Consider the following 24736-nt stretch of genomic DNA (forward strand, 5'->3'; position numbering starts at 1 on the left):
ATGCAGACGTTTGTTAAAGAAGTGTTTACGGGGGCCACCTATAGGTAAAACGTTGATAAAAAAGGGCTTGCTGGTGCCTTTCTATCACACCTAATTTACGTTACAGTATAGTTATCTTATGATATTAGTTCCTTCCTGGAACAGGCCTTCTATCTTAAATTTTTTTAGTCAATTAAGGGGAAGGTCAAAGTTTCTTTCAGAGTCTTTTGTTCTTAAAAATAATCAAGCCAAGGAGACGCATTTTGGGGTGGCCAATTCGGATCCCTCGCACCATCAGTTAGGACTTCCCAGGGAACTCAACAGCTAAGCTAAGACCAGAAAATGAACAGGATCTAAGGCTGTTGGTTAAGAACCAAATTGGGGAATAGAAGAAAGAAAGGGCATCTCAGGCAAAAGAATCACATGGCAAAAGCAAAGAGGTGTGAAAGAACATGGAGACTTCAGGAACCAAGTAGTTAATGCAGCTGAGTTTAAGGAAGCAAGTGGAAAAGTACAAGATGTAGGCCTCAGAGGTAAGCAAAAGACTGTGTTCTGTACCATTTTATCTTGACGACATCAGGAGCCACCAAAAATTTTAAGCATCTAATTTCATAGTTGAGGTCCCCTCCAGGATTAGCATCAGCACTAATCAGGTATTACTGCTATGATTATGACCTATAACAAACAATCCCAAAATTTCAGTTGCTTACAATATCAAACATATGTTGTTTTAGCTCATTGGTCTGCAGGCAGGCTGGACTTGCCTTCAAGTGGGCTGGTGGAAATCCATGATGGGCTGTCTCTTGGATCCTTAGCTTGGAATTGGCACGTTGTGACTTCCACCCATATTCTCTTGGATCAAAGTATGGCCAAGCCACAAAGTCTATGGAATGGGATGTATACTCTGCCTGTAGCAGGAGGCCCTGAAAACTCCTGTGGCAAAGCCCATGGAGGCACAATTCTCTCACAGAGAGAGAATAAAAAGTTGGGAACCATGACAGCCGTATTCTCATTGAGATCCATCACCCCAATACTCACTGTCACGGCCACAGGATTGTTAAGATTCACTGGCCCAGACTCACGAGGCTGCATACTTTAAGTTTTGATATTACTCAAGATTTTCACTGCCTTTTCACTCCCAACTTCTTGTTTACTATAACTGGTTCTATTCAAGCCAATTTCTGATGACTGCATGAGAACATCTGTACATGAGCACTAGGAGGGTGTCAATGAGTCTCGTAGTAGTTAATCAGAAGTGAATTTGTTATTCAACACAGTAACTACCAACCACTTGCCATTTCAAAGACTAGCACCTCAAACCAGAAATATTTAAGTGTATAAGTTACAATTCTTCATTCTCATCTGGCCCTCTCCACAAGGCCCACATTGTCCTGCTTTCCACCATAAGCCATCCCCTAGTACATAATTTGATACTGAGACCACAGCATTTCTTCTTTTCCTATTTGTTTTTCAGTTTTTTAATCAGCAAAAGAGTGTTAGACTCTGTATGTGGAGATGAAGTTGTTTGGAGTTTACGGGGCAGGCATGTAGTTGTATGCACAGTGGGAAGGAATTGTCACAAAGATTATAAGTAAAATTCTTATAAAATTGTGATTCATTAAGCCACTAATTTGGATAAGATCCTCCAGGGAAAGTGTGAAGTTCAATCTTTTTTCAATCCTGCTCTCTTTTGATAACAACAACAACAAAATTCACACTCTCCTTTAACAATTAACATTTAATAAGCTCACTTTCGATGAGCCTAGTGTATGACTTTACTTTCACAATAAACACAGAGATCAAAGGCAAACCAAGACAAGTGTCTTGGTTCTCTGAGAGGAAAATTTTCAAAAAGGGAATGTTTATGTCAAAACTCAGAGGTCAAACGAAAATATAAATAAAAAGTATCAATGGAATTTGTCCACTGTGTCTAGTTGCACAGATTGTGCCTTGCACATGGGTGCTCAGCCAAGAGGGCAGTGGGGCTAAAATTCAGCCCATGCTCTGCCTACCGAGCCAAGGCCCTGTATGGACCAGCAACAACAGGAGAAAAGAGAGTGTTTATAAGGCAAACAAAGGTGCCATCTCATTGCCAAGCTTGAACCCTTGGAGCTGCCTCTGCACTCACCCAGGGGAGTTGGCTTTTCGAAACCACTCAAAGCACCATATGGGCCACTGGCCCTGAATTTAGTGACCAGGCAGTCCATGAAGAGGATAACATTTTAAATTTATGTGAAAGCCCTTTGTAAACTGTATGACACTGCTCAGGGGTAAAGTGGGGCAGGCAGAGGTGATTCAGAAGATGAGCCGGTATCAGGAGAAAGTAGGCTGACCACAAACATTCTCTGCCTAACCCACAGCATGTGGAATCCACTTGAGACGTTCAAACAGCTGACGAACTCCTCTGTGGAAACCAGGTGAGAGTAGACTAGCCAGAAAGCACAGATTGGAGTGCATGTGAGTATTTCTGAAAGTCCATTCTAGTGGCAAACTCCAGGGCTGATCTAGCCAGCGGGAAAGAGGCACATATAGAAGCACCGGGACAAGCATGCCCTGACACAACTGACAAAACCCTTTGATCTTGCTGCAGCTCGACTTGGAGAAAACATCAGCCCCAGGGATTCTCAAAGGCCACATGGGGGAAACAAGGGGAGGTTTTTGTACAGCTCTGTAGCACTGTGACTTATTGGAGCAGCACGGTGCTACAAACCCCACAGAGAACTGCACAAAAACCACAGGGGCGAAGTGGCATTTCCCTGGGAAACCCTCAGCCTGGCTACCATGCCCCAGGGGTGAACATAGCAGGTAGCCACACCTCCTGGCTCAGTGCCCCAGCAAGGACGCTGGGAAGTTGACCAGCTCAGAAGAGGTGACCCCTAGCTGCTGGCCTCTCACTCACTGCTATTCACCCTTGGGTGAAACTGACCTGTCCTCAAATTCTTATAGCCACATTTGGGGTTTAAAAAAGACAATTTTTTTAAATAGCATTCTTTGGCTTGGTTCATGTTGATTCTGTTACAAAGAAAGTTATATGTGCCATCTCACATGGAATTCCTGAATCCAAATCTCTAGAGACATTTGCCTGAATGCTTCACTTTTCAGTTGGAAAGACGAATTTAAAGATACATTGATTTGCTTTTAGGCAATCACCAGCCATAATTATTCATTCTAATGCTGATACACTGTGAATCACTGATACCCGATCACTGCTTCACATCGCCCCGTCACCTCTTGTCCACACATTATCTGCCCTTAAAGCGGCACTGGTGACTATGAAGGCCTTGACTCTGGAATAGTCATGGATCCAAGACCCGTCGTGTTGGCGATGCCAATTTCCAAACTGAGAGTGAGCTGTGGTTCTAGGTTGTGAGAACAGTATCAAACAATAGAAAACAACAATTCAGAAAACTTCATGAAGTATACTGGACCAGAAATGTTCACTGTAGGAATATGTGCTCCTACCCACTTTCCGACAACAACCTCCCAAAAACAAATGCACCCCTATCTGCAATTGAATGATCTCATCATGAACCAGTTGGATAAGCATCAAGTGTCATCTTTCTAAGATCGGACTGATTATGCCCTGTGTATCCCCAATTCAATTCACACAAATTAGCAGAGGCCATTTTTACTCATCACAAGGCATCCAGACGCAAGTTCGCAGGAATGTTGTTACTGATATTCTGATGGAAAATTATATGTTCCAAACTATGTTAAAGCTGACCTTTCACCAATCATGGGAATTTCGTCCTTTTCTCTTAATGCTCTGGCTTTTTTGTGTCTTCTGGTATTTCCCTTCTGAAGCTTGTTCCCAAACGTCTTTCCTGTGTGTTCTCATTTCCATTACAAGGTCAATGCACAAGTTAAATTTTGAATTTTTTCAGAAACCTCTACAGGCACACTTCCTGTTCTATTTCTCTGCTATCCTACTAAGCTATGGGGAGCAAAAAGCTTAAGTTTGAACTATCTTGAAGCAGTATAACATCAGTAAAAAATGCTCTCAAGGTGATTGCTCCATATCCAGTCATTCACTTAGTGGCTCCTGCAGAATTTATTTCCAATATCTTTCTAAAATCTTAATCCTTGGGTCTCCACTTTATGAAATCATACTTTCCTCTTTGAAATCTACTCACAGTGTTGATACTTTAGAAACTTTCCATCTCTCAGTTCTTCCTCTGAGCCTTCCTCATCCTGAGACTTACACTCTCCAAAAAGGATGTTCCAAGACCATTTACATCTCAGTAAGGCAATGATATGAAATGGTTCCCATCTTATTCGTGTTATTTGCTACTCAGTCCTAACCCAACCCATGCAGATCTGCAAAGTTAGCACCCTTTGTACCATTTGTGGGCATTTTTCTCACAGAATGGTCCCCCTGAGCAGCATTATGGGACTGAGCCTGAGCTCCACTGATATTATGACTCTTGAAAGGGCCTAACTCAGAAAGACTCAAAAGTTTCTATCTAAAACCAGGTCCAGCTATTTCATCACTGTAACTCATCATTGGAACAGGTTGGGCTATCTACATGTCACTCCCGAATGTCGCAATTGAATCTTTGATTCTACAGGATATATGGATCTTATGAAGCTCCAGGGAAAAGGCTGGAATGCCTTTGCATTCAAGAGAATGGACTGTAATGGGAGCTATCCATGTCACATGCCTTCCATGGAAGAAGAAGCATTGTCACCTTAGACAACTCCAACTCTCTGGTCTACTTTTGTTCTCCTGATACCACACCTCATTCTACCGTGTATTTATGGCAGACCTAGTCTACTCACAACCTGGGACAAGTCAACATACTCTTGTGCTAGTCTGGAGGCTCGAGGTAGAGGAAGTGAATCTGAATCCAGAGTAAAATTTTCCCATCTCTCCAATGCGAAGCCTCAAAGTACTATGTATAAACAGGTCTCTATTCACCCCATATTTCCATTTGGATATATTTCTCCCAGTTCTTGTACATTGTTTCTGAATATAGAAACTTCAGTGAAGACAATTAAAAGTATATCCTACATATACTAATTAACTCAGCTATGAGTGCTGATTAATTGTATGGAAAGGAAACAATTTTTCACCAAGATTACGTCACCTCTATTTTAATAAGGAAAACAAGAGAGAGACTCTCTTCCCACAATGACTTTCTCTCTAGATATACTGTTTGACAGGAGGGGTTAGGATGGTTCTGCCATGGCTCTTTGGCTGCCACACCCCAACCCATCTGGTCTCCATCACATCTAGAGGAAGGATTTTCTTGTTCAGCATTGTTTATGTATCACACTGATCCCAGTAGTCAGAACTGACTGCACAGATTGGCTAATAAACCTGGAAGAGCCCATGTTCTAAGAGAGAGGTGGAAAGTGGTGGGACAGATGAGAACTGGGTGCTGGGAAACTGCTCATGTCCACTGCTGACTCAGTCTTCTCACCAGCTGCTTAATCCAACAGATTCATCTTTCGTAGGAGGCACCAGAAACACAGAATATCCACATCCTGTGGTTCCCGTACCCCTAACTCCTCACGTTTTATTTCCAACTCAGAGAACAAAAACTGTTGATTTGGGCCAGGTCACAACAGACGTGGGTCAAAACCACCAACTACCCAAGAAGCATCCACCAAAGCAGGCCTGAGAATCAGCTTCTTAGAAATTCCCATACTTGTGATCCATCAATCATCTAACACCTGCTCAATGAGAGAGACCAGGAGACTTTCCCCTGAGCATCTTGAGGGATTTAATGCTTCCTGCTGGGAATTAAAAAGGCTGAGTTTGCTACTAAGTTTTAAGAAGGCTGAGAGTTAAGGGAATTAATGCAAAGTAGGTATTACAACTTTACATGTACTTTAGGAAAACCTGCAAAGCTATCCACAGCTTTGACCTGATGCCTTCCTGTATCACTGACCTTGCTCATTTCACTCTCTGAATCCCGCATGGTGATCATACACTGCATAGACATTCAAAGCCATGAGCAGTGGGACCTTTCCTCACTCCACATGTAGGGCAATGGTGATGAGGATTCTGCTGCTCAGAATATCATTGCTACTTTGGCCCGGGCCTTGCAAGGATGTTCTTGTACTGCAACAGTCTGTGAGAGATTGTACCCTGGCATTCCCTAAGTCTGTAGATTTCTTTTAATATTTATTGCCCCCAAGAAAGTCATCATTACTGTGTTCTACCTACTTAGTACTGCTAAGAAAGATAGGAAGGGCAGGGTCAATGTGGAAAGAGAGAAACAATGAGGTTTGTACCAAGGAAAACCCTGTTGTGGACTCAGAGTATTTATCACTTGAATTGATATTAACCTGATCTCGCCAGGAAATATAAAGGCTAGTATTAGGATGTGTGTTTTCTTTGCGTCTGTGAAAGAAAATAAGAGAATTTAAGGAGTGCAGAATTCTTGAATCCTGCAGAATCCTCCAAAGAAAGAAAAGTGCTTAGCTTTGGCTAGAATCATCCAAAATCTTGGCAATTGCTACAGGAGGTTGCCAGCTGCCAGCATTCTGCAAACCGTAAACTAGGTCATGCAGGGCTCCCCATCATCATCTTTCTTTGCCGTCTCCTAGGACCTTCCCCTGATCACATCCCTCATACGCTTGGGTTCTATTTCCCTCAAAACTTGACATCCGGAAATGACATGGAACCAACTCATACTAATTTGTGAGTCATGAAAATAGATGGAGGCTTTAGCTTTTCTGAGGTTGGGTGGGAGGGAGGGGCATTGTATTTTAATAGGGATGATGCCATAAGCTAAAGACTAAAGCAACCAGGGCAGAACTTTTAAAACTTGAGGGACACTACCCAAAATGAAAGATGGAACTTCGTTCTCTCTTTGTTTGGAGGCTCAGTGTGGAACATACAAGGAGAGTCTGGAGTCTTCCAGAGCAGTGACTTCTCTTTCCGTGTCCAGGAAGGGGCCCGGCTGGAGTTCAGAGCCGAAGAGAACATTAACCTGCCGGTAGATAGAGGCCTGCAGCAGAGGGCAGAATTGGGGTCAACAGGAGGAAAAAAAAGATACCTGGAAAAAGAGATTTCATTTCAATAGCAGGAATAGCTTTGTAGAATTTGAAAGCCACTCAGGCATGAAACAAACATCCTCGTCAGAGACTGAGTTCAGGCAGATGATACACTGGGAAGGTTGGCTACCTGGGGGAGCTAGAGCTCAATGAGATGACCTCTTTTCCTCCCTGGAATTCATTACAGAATATTCTATGTTGAAAGGAAATCAGTATTTCCACCTAAAAGCAACACGGTTATTATTATAGCATATTCTGTCCCAGTTTGCTTTTTCAATGTATAGATTATTACATACTCTGTATATGTAATCATGCTCCATATACGCGTTTGTATCTTAACGTCATATATAATCAATTCTCTATGTTATTAGATACTTTTCCAGATCAGTATTTTTAATGAGCTACATTAATATTGTACCTAGGGACAAGTTATAGTTTACTTAATCAATTCTCTTACTACTAAGAATTTAGGCAGCTTCTACATTTTCCTTATAATAAAAATTAGTATCATCAATATATCAGTACTTATAAATTTTTCATTAGTTAAACTTATCATATGTGTATATGAGGAAACAAATATAAAAGCTTTATATATATTATATATATATATAAATTCTGAAGTAGGCTCCCATTTCCTCAAATAAAAATTTCAAAATAAGGTTTTTGGCCAATATAAATATATGAACACTGAGGGTTCTAAATGAAATTGTCAAAATCTACTTTAAATTTTTTTATATATTAATTTATTTACACAAACACATTTAAAGTCACACATTATATAAAATAGTATGTTAATTTTCAAATACTGCTTTTTTCTGTTCTTGTAGTTCATAAATTTTATTCAAATTCTTCACAAGCATCTCAAATGAGTGGATTTGTCATCAATAGAGCTGCTTTTTTTAATCCTCACACGTTTTTCCTGAGCATATCAAACTCACTTGTGTCTCCGTTGTCTGAATTATAACACGTTATGAATCCATATATGAAGCTGTCACTAAAGCATTTTGAACTACAATTCCTATTCACAAAACGTTAGAACTGTTCTTTTGACATTTATCTTGTGAGTATTCGTGACGTCCACAACCAAAAATTTCCTTTAAAAGATTTGTTTAAACAAATTTGAATACTTATAATTTCAAAAGCATACTCCCAAGAATAGTTATCACGTTTTTGTTAAATTAGTCATCTTTTTCACTAATCTCATCAGCTGACTTCCATAAGTATCTGTGAACTAGCATTGATTGAGATCATCCCAGGTTATGTGTCCTCACTAAACTGTACTTAATTATGCAAAATAAAATAATTGCATGAAAGCATTGTAATATTGCTTTTTGTAATTTTTGTAAGGAATCAAATTTACAGAGACTCTCTCTTCTCTGAGGATAATAAATCTCACTTTAGATTCAAACACGTGTAGCATTTTCTCACCATCAATTTTTCAAAGCAGAAATATTTGCTCAAACTGTTATACATATTTTCACCCTCTTGATATTATCTAATTGGTTCCAATAAAAATGTAACAGTTTATATTGTTACCAACCTCTTACCGGCATTAGGAACTTCACTTTTCCTGATAAAAGCATTGCTGAAATATCTGTCAAAAAAGATAGTTTGTTAGCGCTTTATTTACAATTTTTATTAGTAGAGAGTTAAAACATCTTTTGAAGTTTGTTAATCAATAAATTAATTTCTTCACTTGCCCTTTTCCCATTACTTTTTTAGGTTTTTAGTGTTTTAGTCACTGATTTGCGTGATTGTAATGATTTTGTGCCTCTGAGTTTTGTAGCATTTAACCACAATAACAGCATTGGTGAAAGGATATTTATGAGGTATTCCGGATGGCAGAGGATGGTGATGGCAAAATGCCAAGGATAGGAAAAAAAGGAGGAGGATTTTTGTGCTGCTATGTTTCACTGTGGCTGCGGTACCACGGAGGTTGAATTGTATTAAGCCTTTGTTCAAAAACACCCAGCTGTGATCCACTCTATGTGTCATCATTGGGAGGAGTCCTCTGAGTGTCATGGGGAAGTAATGGGCTTCTTGCCTACTTTGCCCCTGACTGCTCCCTTTAGGAATTTACTCCATATTGTACACTGCAATGGTTTCAGAAAGTTAATGAGGATCACCAAAGTATCAGTAATAAATAATCCCAACCACACATTTTAATAACTTTTATTGAATATGCCCATGGCAATGTAAAAGAAAATATTATGGAAGAAGTAATGGGTATGGAACTGACAATGATTGTGAAGCTGTGCACTGGGTCACACACTAGTATATGGTGAACTAAGAAGAGGAACCCACATCTGTCTAATTTATATAATTCCTCCCTTCAAAGAGCTCAATGCCTAGTACAAAACAAAACAAGTGCTTGGAAAGTAGTTATTGTAAACTGAATTCCATCTCATTTTAATATCACATCCTTACAAGAGACCAAATTTTTCTTAACGTCATTTTAAGGGCCATAACTAGAAACAGATTTACAAGGTGAAACTCTGTCACTGAATTCCCAAATTCTAACAGTTCATGTGCCTTGTTCTGATGAGAAAACTATTGAATGAATGAGTAGAGATGGCAAGAAGGTCATTAGTAGGCAGCCCTGGACAAATGGCCCAGAGATGTGATGAAGAGTACAGACTCTTCACTAAAAAAATCTGAGTTATTGGAAAGTCACAAGTAAGTAAACAGATGGTGGCAGGGAGAATATCGTTGGGTAGAGTTAGCTGTGAAGAGCTCTTGGAGATGAATCTTGAGTTGGTCCTTGAAGACGGTGAAGACCTAGCAGGACCGGGAAGATTATTTCAGAGTCAGGAATCTCCCTCTCTGACCTAACGCCACCAAGTCTCCTCATCCCACAGCAAAGGCATAATTTATCCCTACCCACTCAAACTATGTGTTTTGGAAAGGTATTTACTGGGAACTAAGTAATATTTCTATTAACTGCAGAGGATCAATCAACATTAATACCATAGATCTGGGAGCTTAAGCGTCCTGCTCTCTTTCACTCTTCTCTTGACCGTGCATATTTTGATCCAAGAGTGCAGGGATTAATCACTTCATCCTGGGATTACAATAACCAGTGATCCCACCAAGTTCAAGCGCTCCTTTTAAGTACAGAAGAGCAAAATCAATGCCCAGGGAAGGAAAACGATACCTAGGCTTCCTCCCAGGGTGTCCAAAATAACTAGCTTATGGCTTAAAGATGGAGTACATCAACTCGTTCAAAATAAAATCAGAAGAGGCCATGTTCAGGGAATATAAGCAATTCACAGAGATAACGCTTTTAATGAAATTCTCATTTTTAATTCAGAAATGGAGCACATAGTCCTTGGATTGCTTATTTTCTAAAAGATCAGACTCCTTCAGACATTAATTTTTCAGCATACAGTGATGAGTTTATAACATTTCTCTCTGGCATAGCAGACTGGAGGCTTTCACAGCTACAGAAAGAAGAAATGTGACTAGTTTCCTGTTTCTCACAAGGAATCATGCAGAAAAAACTATTCCAAGCCAAAAAAGTCTTAAAACATTTTAAAGTCTCAGATTACTTGCTATTGCAACAGAAACATGTATACTTTACAAAAGATAGATTTTTCTGTCACAATCTTATCCTAACGATCGATCTTAGCCTCATCAAGTCATTATGCCCATCTTGACATGATGGAGGATGCAGGACACATCACCTACACAGTGTTCCTGCCAAAAACAAATCAATAAACTAACTTAATCAAACTTCTAATTCTAACAAGAGACAAGGGAGCCAGAAGAACAAGTTAAAGGATTCCACAAAGAGCTAACTAGACAAATCCAGAAGCTGAAACATTCTGTGGGACTACAGGCCCAGCCCCTTCAACCACCCATATGATGGAAAGAGAAAAATGATGCAGTGGAGGGAGAGCAACTGAAGGGGACTATTACAGATTAAAGAAACTTAGAAGATTTGCCAGCCAAATAAAATGCATAGTCGTTAACTGGCTCTTTTTTGTAAAATATCTGTAAAGACTTTTTGGAAAGAATTAGGAAAATTTGACTGTGGACTGCCTATCAAATTATTTCAGGGAGCTGTTAATTTTGTTAGGTGGGAAGTAGTATTATGGTTATGTAGAAAAAAGATTTTTATTTTTTAAAAATGCATTCTAAAGTGTTTATGGATGAGGAGTCATCATGTTTGTAATTTATTGTTAAATAGTGGACCAAATAAATAGCAAATATGCCAAACATTAATGATGATAAAATCTAGGGGATGAGTCAACAGGTATTGATTCTATTAATTTCTTTTTTTGAAATGTTTCAAAAACTTTCTACTAAAATATTTTCTGGGGCCATCCCGGTGGCGCAGCGGTTAGGTTCACACATTCCATTTTGGCTGCTCAGGGTTCGCCGGTTCAGATCCCGGGTGCGGACATGGTACTGTTCATCAAGCCATGCTGTGACAGGCATCCCACATATAAAGTGGAGGAGGATGGGCACAGATGTTAGCTCAGGGCTGATATTCCTCAAAATAAACAAATAAAATATTTTCTAAGGTTTTCATTTTTAAGTGGCCAAGAAGTCTGCAGAAAAAGAAAAATGTAGTATGTTTCTTGAAAATTAAAGAAAGACTACTACATAAAGATTACTGCTCTGCTCAAAGAACTCCGTGCATAAGAGGGCAGGCAAACAAGTTAAAACTCTGTGTTCATATGACATATCTCTAAGACAACAACGAATGATGTCACTGACTGTATAGGTAAAATGAACAAGAAAACTGCAAAGGATGATGTTGCACATTTTGGATTATTCTTCTTCAAGACATAGGCATAAGTGAGGTATCTTAAAACCACTGCCTCTCAAGATCTGACATAATGATAATAGCTCAAAATCAGGCCTTCCACTTGTGGAGGAGGGGAGGCAGTTCCAGACTTCTGCTGGTGCTCCAATGAACTCCCACCATTTCACTGTCAAGCTCACTTCTCCTTCAGGTGGGTGAGCATCACAGAGAAGGTAAGAGACAGTTTTGACAAAAGCCAAAGTATGTCAGGGGTCCCACAAACAAGGGGAACGTGAGTAGGTTTATCCATTCTTGGGGCATTATATGGGTCTCAGTTCAAAAGCTTGGCTTATTTTAATTTCTGTCCAGTTGCTAAGTGTATTATTTACCCATTAACCCTGCAAGACATGTTGTTCTATCCCTCTTCTTCATGGTTTTGCAAAAAACTCAGGTTACCATCCCAACAACATGTCACTTAAACAAGTAAACATTATTTTTGTTGGAAAGGCTGAAGTATTGCCACAGAACTGTAGTATGGATACTGAAGTATGGATCCAGCATCAGACCCCTGGAGTACCACCAAGAGGAAGAAACCAGAGGCACATGACCATGGTCCTTGACTCTAGAGACTCCAACCAAAGTATTTGGATCAATTTCATCATTTTTACAGAACTGGAGGCTGCTGCTCAAAATGGATTCAATCATCAGTCAAAGCATATGATGCAATTGATCTGCTAATCACTAGCAAACAAGTAGAGAGTGGTGAAGCAGTCGGAAGAGCCTGGGCTTCACTGCTGCCATTGCAGCTTCAGCATTTCACATAACAGATTTAAAACAATAGTTCTCAAAGCATGGTCCATGGACCTGTAGCAGAACCAAGGTCTTTTCAGGGAGTTCATGAAGTCAGAGCCCTTTTCATCATAATACCAAAACATTATTTGCCTTTTTCATTCTGTTGACATTTGCACTGATGGTGCAAAAGCAATGGTGGGTTAAACTGCCTGTACCTTAACCTGAATCAAGGCAGTGACATCAATTATGTATTAGTAGTCATTGTATTATTCACTGCCACATATTTGCAGTAAAAAAAAAAAAAAAGCAGTTCCAGTTAAAGATGCTACTGACTGTATTAGTTCGTGGGGCTGCCATAACAAAACGCCAGAGACTAGGTGACTTAAACCAAAGAAATTGATTTTCTCACAGTTCTGAGGCTATAAGTCAAAGATCAAGGTGCCCACAGAGTTGGTTTCTCCTGAGGCCTCTCTCCTTGGCTTGCAGATGGCCACCTTCTTACCATGTCAACACATGTTCCTTCCTCTGTGCATGCACATCTCTGATGTCTCTTGTTTTTGTGTCCAAATTTCCTGTTCTTATAAGGACACCCATCTAACTGGGTTAGGGTTCACCCTAAGGTCCCAACCTAATCCAATTGCAAAGATCTCATTTTAACTTAATTATCTCTTTAAAGTCCCTGTCTTCCCAAATACAGTCATATTCTGAGGTCCTGGTGGTTAGGGGCTCAAGATACAAATGTTGGGAGAACACAGTTCAGTCCGTAACATTGACAAAGCAGTAAAAACTATTAATGTTATAAAATCTCTACTCTTAAGTACATTTCTTTTTAGTATTCTGTGTGACAAAAGGGGAAGCAGACATAAAGCACTTGTGCTGCATCCCAAATCGTGATAGTTATCTCCAGGGAAAACATTGGTGTAACTTGTGTGAGTGGCAACCTGAACTAGCCACTTTTTACAGAAAACACCAGTTTTGCTTGAAAGAATGACTGACAGACAAACTGTGGTTATTCAGATTTGGGTGTTTGGCAGGCACCTTCTTCAAAGTGAAGTAACTGAGGCTGTCACATCAACAAAAACAAATGATAGCTGTTGCTAATGATTAAAATCTAAGCTTTTAGACAAAAATTAGAGTTTAGGAAAGCTTGTATCTGCCGCCATGAGCTGGATGGTTCTCCAATGTTTAAATACCTTTCTATTTTCAAGATATTGCTGGTGATATTAACTAGCATGATGTTTTGATATTGTTTAATGAAATCTGTCAACATGTGGAAGTTGCCTAACTCCGTGAACCAATTATTTCCCAAATGACCAACGAATAATGTTATCAAACCATACATGGGTGAAAGTTCCATCCAAAATGCAACATACACCAATGGATTTTAATGTCATGGAATATGAAAAGTTCGTTAACATCTCACATTGCAACTAATCTCTCTTTTCACAATACATATCTGTGTAAGGCCAGGTTTTCCTCATATATTTTAACCAAACCAACATATTGCCATAGACAGTATGCATAAGTAGACATAAGAAGCCAGCTGCCTTTAAATAAGCCACCTCTTTCCTGACAGATATCTAAAGACTATGATCAAACACCCCTAGTATCTCCCTTTCTTTTCGACATTCTCTCACATTTTTTAGCTGTTCCTCCCTGTCCATGATTTGAGGTCTCCTCAACAGGCTGGTATCCTCCTTTAAATACACTGTAATTTGTCTGTAACTCTCAAAAACTGCATGTCAATACTAGTAGCAGGGTGTGGAATACATAAATCTAGTTCAATGTTCACATCCCTAATATTCCAAGCCTGGAGGATATCCCTGTTTAATCCTTATTTCAATTCTTGGCTTGGTATCCCATAAGTTTTCTCAAAGTGCTCTGAATTTCCAAGCATGATGCCTGGTCCCAGGCGGGACTGGACAATACAATGTTAGACCCAGTCCCCACAGACTGACCCTTTCCTCTCTTCCTCCCTGAGAATGAGCTTGCCTGGCACTGAGAACATGGCCCAGCCTCCTCCTAGGAAGAACTGAACTTCAGGACACATCTGCACTGTGCCTGCCCCTCCCCCTTCCACAGAGGAGGATCTCACACATCCTTGAAAATCCATACAGAGAAAGAAATGCCAGGTTGCACAGGCCGCTCTATGGCCACTTCAGGGAAGGAGATCATTCCTCCCAGTGGGGCTGAGGGGATACCCAGAGACACTTTCAAATAGTAAATGTCAGAATAAAAAGCCGAGCAAGACTGAGTATTTGCCTAGTGCACCAAAACTATCACTGGTCTAGGATTGGGATACTTAATTTCTTGTATGTTCCTTGGAAGTTGGGTGCCTTGGCAAAGTTATGAAACCTTTCTGGATCTTTCTAGACTCACCTGAACACCCAAGGGAGTGAATATATGATCCTCAAAGTCTCACCCAGGTGTGATATTCTCAGATTCTTCTCCAGAGGCACAATGGATCCTTGATTACTCATGTTAGTGAAAAGAATGTGATTTGAATACTCCAAATATGTAGACAACATGAAACTCAATTTTACATGACATTAGAATGTATTTCATGGTCTGAGGCAAATCGCAGCAAATTTGTCTTCCCAATGATGCTTAATTCAATTTGTTTGTGGCTACTGGTGCTGTGTTCCACTAAATAAATATGAGGTAGAATTCCGCAAAGCAGCCTGGCACCAGAGAAAAATCAGGGGACTAGGAGCTGGGAAGATGTGAAATCTGGTCATGGCCCTGTCACTTTCTAGCATATCCTCTCTGAACATGAGATCCCACATCCTTAAAATAGATTCAGAAGATACTTTCTGAGCACTCACTGACTCAGGCACTGTGCTGGCACAAGGCATATACAGAAATGAACAAGACAAATCCTTCCTCTCAAGGGTCTCTACCTAATGAACAAGAGACAAAAGGGGTTTTGAGTGCAATGACAGAGATGAGCACTGGAAACCATGAAAATTCAGGGAAAGAATGGGCATCTAACCCAGTCCAATCTTTAGCAATCACTTAGGACATCCCAGGGAAGTCAACAGCTAGGCTAAGACGAGAAATTAATAGGATCTAAGGAGGTCGGGTAGGGACCAAATAGGGAAATAGAAGAAAGAAAGGGCGTCAGGCAAAAGCATTCACATGGAGAAAGCAAAGATGTATGAAAAAACAGGTACTCTTTGGGAAGCAAGTAGTTTGATGTGGAAAAGTACAAGATGTAGGGCTGTGAGGTCAGTAAGAGTCCATGTTCCATACCATTTTATCCTGCAGGTAACAGGAGCCATCAAAATTTTTAAGTATGTCGTTTCATAGTTGGGGTCCCCCCAAGGCTTAGCATCAGTATTAATCAGCTATTTTTGCTATGATTATGATCTATAGCAGATAATCCAAAAATTTCCGTTGCTCACAACAAATATTTTTGCTCATTTGTCTGTGGGCCACCAAGACTTGGCTTCAAGAGTGCTGGTGGAAATCCATGATGGGATGCCTCCTGGAGCCTCAGCTTGGAACTGGCACACTGCGACTTCCAACCACATTATCTGGATCAAAGCATGGCCAAGCTCCAAAGTCAATGGAGTGGGATGTACACTCTGCCTGTAGTAGGAGGCCCTGCAAAGTCATGTGACAGCACATGGAGGTGTGCTTCTGCTGCAGAGACAGTAAAAGTTGGGAGTCACAACACCTGTATTCTCCTCAGGATTCATCACACCAACTCTCTGTCATGACCAAAGAATTGTAACTTTTAGTAGCCCAAACCCACACGCTTGCATAGTTTAAGTTTTGGTATTACTCAAGATTTTAATTGCTTTTACATTCCTAACTTCTAGTTTCCTAAAACTTTATGGAAATAAAAAGAAGCTTAATTTATTATTCAACCCAGTAACCATCCAACTCTTGCCATTTTGAAGACTAGCACCTAAAACCAGCTATACTCAAGAGTCCAAGTTACAATTCTTTATTCTAACATAGCCTTCCCCATGAGGCCCACATTGTCCTGCCTTCTGCCATGAGCCATCCCCCACTACATTGTCTGTAACTGAGACCACAGCATTTCTTCTTTTTCTCTTTTCTGATTTGTTTGGGTTTTTTAATCAGCAAAAGAGTGTTAGACTCTCTTTTTGAACATGAAGTTGCTGGGAGTTTATGGCACTGAAAGACAATTGTATGTAGGATGGGAAGGAGTTGTCACAAAGATTACAAGTAATATTGTGATAAAATTGTGATCCAATACGCCATGTATTTGGATAAGATCTTCCAAAGAAAGTGTGAAGTTCAAACTGTTTTAAATCCTGCTCCCTTCTGATAACAACAACAAAATTCACACATTCCTTTAATAATTAACATTTAATAAGGTCGTTTTCCATGTGCCTAGTGTATGATTTTGTTTTCACAGTGGTAGATGGAGAGATTAAAAGTGAACCAAGATCCGTGTCTTGAGATCCCAAGAGGAGAATTTTCAAAAAGAAATTCATATGTCAAAAACCAGAGGTCAAAAAAATGTATAAGTAAAAAGCATCAATTCAATTTGGCCAGAGCCACTGTGTCTAGTTGCACAGGTTTTGCCTTGCACAAGGGTGCTCAGGGGAGAGGACAGTGGGGCTTAAATGCATCCTGTGATCTGCCTGCCTGAGCCGAGGTCCTGGTATGGAGCTGCAAGAACAGGAGAAAGAGGAAGCATTTAAAAGGAATACAAAGGTGCCATCTGATTGCCAAGCTTGAAGCCAAGAGGCTGTCTCTGCACTCACCCAGCAGGGTTACCTTTTGTAAACCACACAAAGCACCAAATGGATTGCTCGCCTTGAATTTGGCAACCAGGGAGTCAATGGAGAGGATTTTTTAAATTTTTGTGGAAGCCCTTTGTAAACTGTACAACACCGCTCAGGTATAAAGTGGGACAGATGATTTGGAAGCTGAGAGAGGACAGGAGAAATTACACTCACCACAAACATTTTCTTCCTAATTCACAGCATGTAGAATCCATTTGAGACATTCAAATACCTGGCAAACTCTTCCGTGGGAAACCATGTGACCATATACTGGCCAGAAAGCACAGATGGGAGTAGATGTGAGAATCTGAAAGTCCATTCTATTAATAAACTCCAGGGCAGATCTAGCCACTGGGGAAGAGCCTCAGATAGAAGCACCTGGGTGAGCCTGCCCTGACCTAACCACCGAAACTCTTTGATCTTGCTGCTGCTTGACTTGGAGAAAACATCCAGCCCCAGGGGTTCTCAAAAGCCACATAGGACCAGCCAAGGGGAGGTTTTTGTAAAGCTCTGTAGCACTGTGGAGGGAACAATATGAAGCAGAAGCACACTGCTACACAACTCACAGAGACCTATCCAAAAATGCAAGGGTGACAAGGCATTTCCCTGGAAAATACTCAGCCTTCTACCATGCCCCAGGAGTGAACACAGCAGGTGACCCAGAAAGAATACCAGGAAGTTGACTAGACCAGAAGAGGTGACTCCTAGCAGCCGACCTCTCACTCACTGCTGTTCACCTTTGGGTGAAACTGGTGTTTCAACATGTTCTTGTAGTCACATTTGGGGACTATGAAAAGATGCTGCTTTAAAACCCATTTTTTGTCTTGGTTCATATTGGTTCTATTGGAAAAGAGAGTCACATGTGCCATCTCATATGGAATTCCTGAATCCAAGTCTCTAGAGACGTTTGCCTGAATGCTTTGCTTTGCAGTTGGGAAGATGCACTTTAAAGACAGATTGATTTGTTTTTAGGCCCTCACCAGCTATAATTGTTCATTGCAATGCTGACTACATTGCAAATCACCCATACCTGATCAGCGCTTCACATCTCCCTATCACCTCTTGTTATCCACACATTATCTGTCCTTAAGGTAACACTGGTGACTATGAAGGCTTTGACTCTGGAACAGTCATAGGTCCAAACCCATCCCCTGGGCGATACCCATTTCCCTGAGAATTAGCTTTAGATTGAGAAAGTAGCAACAATATCAAACAATAGAAAACAACAATTCAGAGCATTTCATGAAGTGTACTGGACTGGAAAGTCCATAGATAAGAATATGTGCTCTACCCCCTCTCCAGAAAATAGCCTACAAAAGGCAAATCCACCCCTATTGGCAATTGATTAAATTACCACAAACCAGTTGGATAAGCAACAAGTGCCATCTTTCTAAGATCAGATTAATTTTGCCCTGTGCATCCCTAGTTGAACTCACACAAAATAGAAACTGCAGTCATTACTCAACACAAGGCATCCAGACCCAAGATCACTGAAATGTTATTGATATTCTGATGAAAATTAAATGTTCCAAACTATATTAAATGTGAACATTCACTGACCATGGAATTTCCTCTTCTTCTCTAAATGCTCTGGCTTTTTTGCATTTGCTAGTATTTCCCTTCTGAAGCTAGCTCTCAAAGGACTTTCCTGTGCATCCTTATTTCCATTACAAGGTCAAGGTACAAGTTAAATTTTGAATTTCTTCAGAAATGTCTATGGAGAGATTTCTTCTTCCATTTCTCTGCTATCCTACTCAGCTATTGGGAGCAAAAAGCTGAAGTTTGAACTATCTTAAGGCAATATAACTTCAGAAAAAAATACTCTCAGTGTTATTGCTCCATATTTAGTCATTCAATTAATGTTTTCTACAGAATTTTTTTCTAAATGTCTTTCTCTAGTCATGATGCTTGGGCCTCCACCTTCTAAAATCATACTTTCCTCTATGAAATCTACTCACAAAGTGTTGATACTCTGTAAATGTTCCATCTCTCAGTTCTTCCTGCAAACCTCCCCCACTCTCAGCCTTACACCCTCCAAGAATAATGTTCCGAGACCATTTGCACCTCAACAAGGAAATGATACAAGAGTTCCCTACCTATCCTGATTTTTACTTCTTAGTCCTAACAAAACACATGCAGATCTGGAAAGTTATCACTCACTTGTGCCATTTTGGGGAAGTTTTCTCACAGATCTGACCCCTGAGCAGAATTTTGGGACTGAGTCTGAGCTCCATTGTTATTATGATGCTTGAAGGTTCCCGACTCAGGAAGATTCAAACGTTTCTACGCAAATCCAGGTCCAGCTACTTCATCACTGTAATTTGCCATTGGAAAAGGTTGGGTTATCTATATATTACTCCTGTAAAGGCTCACAACTGAATCTTCAATTCTCCAAGATCTATGGGTCCTATGAAGCCCCAGGACAAAGGCTTGAATGCCTTTGCGTTGAAGGGAATGGACTGTAATGGGAGCTATCCAGATCACATGCCTTTAGTGGAAGAAAGAAACATTGCACCTTAGAAAACTCCAACTCTCTGGTCTACTTTTGTGCTCCTAATAGCACATCTCATTCTGCTACGTATTTATGGCAGACCTAGTCTACTCACAACCTGACACAAGTCAACATAGTCTTGTGTTAGTCTGGAGGCTAGAGGTAAGGAAGTGAATCTGACTTGAGAGTAAACTTTTCCCCTCTCTCTAATGCGAAGCCTCAAAAGGATATGTATAAACAGGTCTCTAATCACCCCATATTTCCATATAGATGTATTTCTCCCAGTTCTTGTCCATTGTTTCTACATAGAAGGTTCAGTGATGAAAACTGAAACTCTATCCTACATACAGTAATTAACTCAACTATCAGTGCAGATTGGTTGTATGGAAAGAAGACAATTTTGCACCAGGATTTGTTCACCTCTATTTTAATGAGAAAAATAAGAAAGAAACTCTCTTCCTACAATGACTTTCTCTTTGGATAGATTGTTTGCCAGGAGGGGTTAGGATGGTTCTGTCATGGCTCTTTGGCTTCCACACCACAAGCCATCTGGTCTCCATCGCATCTGGAGGAAAGATCTCCTTGTTCGGCATTGTTTATGCCATCACTTTGATCTATGACTATAGATTTGAGAATAAATATTGGTGAATATACCTGGAAGAGCTCATTATTCTAAGACATAGGTGGAAAATGGTGGGATGGATGGGACTTGGGTGCTAAGAAACTGCTCACGTCCGGTACTGACTCAGTTTTCTCACTAGCTGCCTAGGCCAACAGATGCATATTTCTTAGGAGGCACCAGAGACCCAGAATATCCACATCCTGTGGTTCCTGTACTCTGAACACCACACATTTGATTTCCAATTGAGAGAACAAAAGCTGCTGGCCTTGGGACACTTCACAACAGATGAGGATCAAAGCCACCGACTACCTAGGAAGCATCCATCAAGGCAGGGCATGAGAATCAGCTTCTTAGAAATTCCCATACTTATGATCCATCAATCATCTAACACCTGCTCAAAGAGAGAGACTGGGAAAATTTCTCCCTAGCATCTTCAGACATTTGATATTTCCTGTTGGGAATTAAGAAGGCTGTGTTTTAAGATTTTAGAAAGCTGAGAGTTAAGGGAATTAATGGAAAGTAGGTATTACAACTTAACATTTACTTTAGGAAAAGCTGCAAATCTATCCAAAGCTTAGACATAGTGCCTTCCTATATCACTGACCTTGCCCATATCACTCTCTGAATCCTACATGGTGATCATACATTGGATAGGCATTCAAAGACATGAGCAGCAGAATCTTTCTTCTCTCTGCATGTGGGGCAATGGTGATGGGGATTCGGCTCATCAGAATATCACTGCTAGTTTGTTCCAGGTCTTGCAAGGATGTTCTGTACTGCAACTGTCTGTGAGAGACTGTACCTTGGCTTTCCCTAAGTCTGTAGATTTCCTTTACTACTTTTTGCTCCCCAAAAATGGTCCTTACTGTGCACTGCCAACTTAGCAAAGCTAAGAAAGATAAGAAAAGTAAGGAGAAAGTGCAAAGAGAGAAACAGACATTCATACAAGAGAAAATCTTGCTGTCGACTCAGAGTATTTATCATTTGAGTTGATATTAAAATAATTGTCTCAGAATATATAAAGGCTGGTATTAGGATGTGTGTTTTGTTTTCTTAGAGTCTCTGACAGAAAATATGAGAATTCAAGGAGTGTAGAATTCTTAAATCCTGCAGATTCCTCAAAAAAAAAAAAAAGACATCCTTAGCTGTGGCTAGAATAACCCAAAGTCTTGGCAATTGCTAAGGGAGGCTGCCAGCTGAAAGCCCTCTGCAAACTGTAAACTAGGTCATCCAGGGCTCCCCATTCTCATCTTTCTGTGCCCTTTCCTTTGACCCTCTTCCCCAACATGTCCCTCATATTCTTTCATTCTATTCCCATCAAAACCTGACATCAAGAAAGACATGAAACCAATCATACTAATTTGTGAGTGATGAAAATAGATGGAGGCTTTAGATTTCCTGAGATTAGAGTGGGAGGGGCAATGTACTTTAATAGAAATGATGCCATAAACTAAAGGCTAATTCAAAGAGGGCAGAATTTTCAAAGGTTGAGGAACAGTGCCCAAAATGAAACATGGAATTTTGTTCTCCCTTCACTTGTAGGCTCAGTGTAGATCATACAAGGAGAGTCTAGAGTCTTCCAGAGCAGTCACTCCTCATCTCATGTCCAGGAAGAGTTCCAGCTGGAGCACAGAGCCAAAGATAACATTAACCTGCCTGTGGAGAGGAGCCTTCAGCAGAGGGAAGATTTGGGGCCAATAGAGACAAAAAGAAAGGATACCCAGAAAAATATTTAATTTCAATAGCAGAAATAGCTTTGAAATAGTTGAATGCCAGTTGGTGTCAAGATGGTGGCATAGACAGACTCTGAACTCATCTCTGCCCATGAACACCATGAATACAACAAAGCTACAACTATTTTTGGAACTATTACCCCTGAGAAAGGAGTGAAAACTGGATAAAAAGAACCTCCACAACAAGGGACAGTCCTGACTGAGGCAGAAGAGGCAGAAATTTCTTCTGGGGAGAAAAAGGCCACCTCTAAAATCTGTGGTGCTTCACAGCAGGCCAGGAGCAACCGCAAGGTATGCAGCCTTCCCTGGAGGAACAGGGTACCTGAACAGGAGAGCATTACCACTGTAAGCATCCTTCAGACTCAGCACAACTGAGAAAAGTCTCATAATATCTGGCTTTTCTGGCTATTGACTACAGCGAGGACTACCCCTAGAAAAGCTATTGGACATAAGTGGAAAAAAGCAGGCTCTCAAAGAACTCATGCACAAATTCACCAGTTTCAGAAAGTAACCTAAAATCACCAGAAAGAAAGGTGCACAGTCCTTTGGTGAAAAGAGACTCACTTCATACATTCTGGGTGCATCTTGGTGAGAGGTGAGACCTCTCTAGGGACTGAGACATCGTTGGCATCCATTATTGTAACCTAGTACAAGCATACAGACACAGACCCTGGCAGGTACCATCAGAATTCTTCCCTTGACCTATTAGTCCAGGGGTCTTCCCCATCCACTAAAGCACCAACTTAATCCAGCCAGGACAGGCAGCCCACCCCAGGGATTGCCCCACCCAAAAACAAGCCTTCAGGCAACTTTTTGAACAGCATAGACTGGGTGCCTGGATCCACTAAAGGTAGGCAATTGGGTCCATCTCTGCAGGGCAGGGCATGTGTGAGGAGTGGTGGAGTGGGAGGTCATTGGTGAAGTGTGTGGGAGCCTCTGTAGTGGGTCGACTGGTTACACTTCAGGAGACCAGATTGTATGCAAGGGCCAGGACGTTGACAGTGTGTAGACCTGTGGGTCCTGGGGCTTATTAGCAACAGATGACCTGTGCTTCACAAACAGCTACATAGGGGACTGGCTCCACCTTCAAAAGCCTGAAACAATTGGGTCCTCCCATGCCTGGGCCCAGCTTCACTCAGCTGCAATCCTCAAAGAGCTGACAACAACCTCACAGGCCAGAGGCCTAGAGCAATTGTAAGCCCCTGAGCCTAACAACAATCCACACTCAGGGCCCACTCACTTAACAGGAAAACTGCAACAAGAACATGCTATTAGACCTTGCAGCCAACAGTACTGGGGCTCCCCAAATTGGATAAAGTGACTTAAGGGTCCATAGCAGTCACATGCAGCTGAGAATTACAACCAACCAGCCAGGGGGGACAACCTAGTCTCCATGAGCACCTGCAGCAAGAATAATGCTGCCACAACAGAAGGACACAAGTAGCCCACACAGGGGTCACTCCTGGAAGATTTGGAACTGGTGATGAGAGGGAAGCACAGTGCTAGGCCTCAAAAGGCATCTCTTACATAAAGCCACTTCAAGATCAGGAGACATAGCTGACCCATCTAATATATAGATAAAAGCCTGGAGAAAGAGGCAAAATGAGGAGGCAAAGGAATATGTTCCCATCAAGGAAACAGACAAAATGACAGAAAAAGAACTAAATGAAGCAGAAATAAACAATCTACCTGACAAAGAGTTCAAACAAAAAGTCATAAGGATGCTAACTGATCTTGGGAGAAAACTGGATGAATACACTGAAAATGTCAACAAAGAATCAGAAAATATACAAAAGAACCAATCATAAATGAAGAGTACAATATGCAAAATGAAAAATTCACTGAGGGACTCAATAGCAGATTAGATGACACAGAAGAAAAGATCAGCAAGATGGATGAAAGACTACAGGAAATCACTCAAGCTGAACATATAAAACAAAAAAGAATTAAAAAGAGCAAGAACAATTTAAGGGAACTCTGGGACAACAAAAGTGCACTAAAATTCATATTACAGATGTTCCAGAAGGAGAAGAGAATGACAAAAGGGCAGAGAATATATTTGAAAAAATAATAGCTGAAAATTTTCCTTACCTGAGAAAGAAAACAGATATCCAAGTACAGGAAGCACAGATAGCACCAAACAAGAATAACTCAAAGAGGCCCACACTGAGACACACTGTAATTAAAATGTCCAAAATTAAAGATAGAAAACCCTAAAAGCCACAAGAGAAAGGCAACAAGTGACGTACAAAGGAAACCGCATGACTTTATTAGCTGACTTCTGAGCCAAAACCTTGCAGGATAGAAGGGAGTGGCAGGATATATTTAAAGTGCTGAAAGGAAAAAACCTACAGCCAAGAATATTCTACCCAGAAAGATTATCACTCAGAAAGAAAGGAGAGATAAAGAATTTCCCATACAAGCAAATTTAGAAGAGTTTTTCACCAAGAAATCAGTTTTACAGGAAATGCTAAAGGGACTTATTTAAGTGGAAAGAGAAGACCACAAATAGGAATAAGAAAATTATCCCAAAAAGGGGGCAATAAAAGCACTAGTAAAGGCAAAAATACAGTAAAGGTAGCAGATTAAAAACCTGTGAGG

General features: G+C 40.7%; 1 long non-coding RNA gene and 2 gene segments (V, D, J or C); 2 read left to right on the forward strand and 1 right to left on the reverse strand.

Moving 5' to 3' along the window:
• The window catches only part of LOC106840669 (T-cell receptor alpha chain constant-like), a 1015328-nt gene that overhangs the window by 809549 nt on the left and 181043 nt on the right, over positions 1-24736 (forward strand).
• Positions 1-24736, forward strand: part of LOC106840671 (T cell receptor delta constant-like) — an 802079-nt gene that overhangs the window by 680675 nt on the left and 96668 nt on the right.
• Positions 1-24736, reverse strand: part of LOC139044532 (uncharacterized) — a 43987-nt gene that overhangs the window by 7123 nt on the left and 12128 nt on the right. The window contains exons 2-3 of one of the 3 annotated variants that reach the window (XR_011501501.1): positions 8525-8578; positions 6829-6938 (exon numbers count right to left, since the gene is read on the reverse strand). This is a non-coding gene — a long non-coding RNA (uncharacterized lncRNA). Of the gene's footprint in view, positions 1-6799; positions 6939-8524; positions 8579-24736 lie in introns of those variants that run through there. The other 2 variants (XR_011501500.1, XR_011501502.1) reach the window with 2 other exon arrangements.

Source organism: Equus asinus, chromosome 2 (assembly GCF_041296235.1).
Source record: "Equus asinus isolate D_3611 breed Donkey chromosome 2, EquAss-T2T_v2, whole genome shotgun sequence".
Lineage (NCBI taxonomy): Eukaryota > Metazoa > Chordata > Mammalia > Perissodactyla > Equidae > Equus > Equus asinus.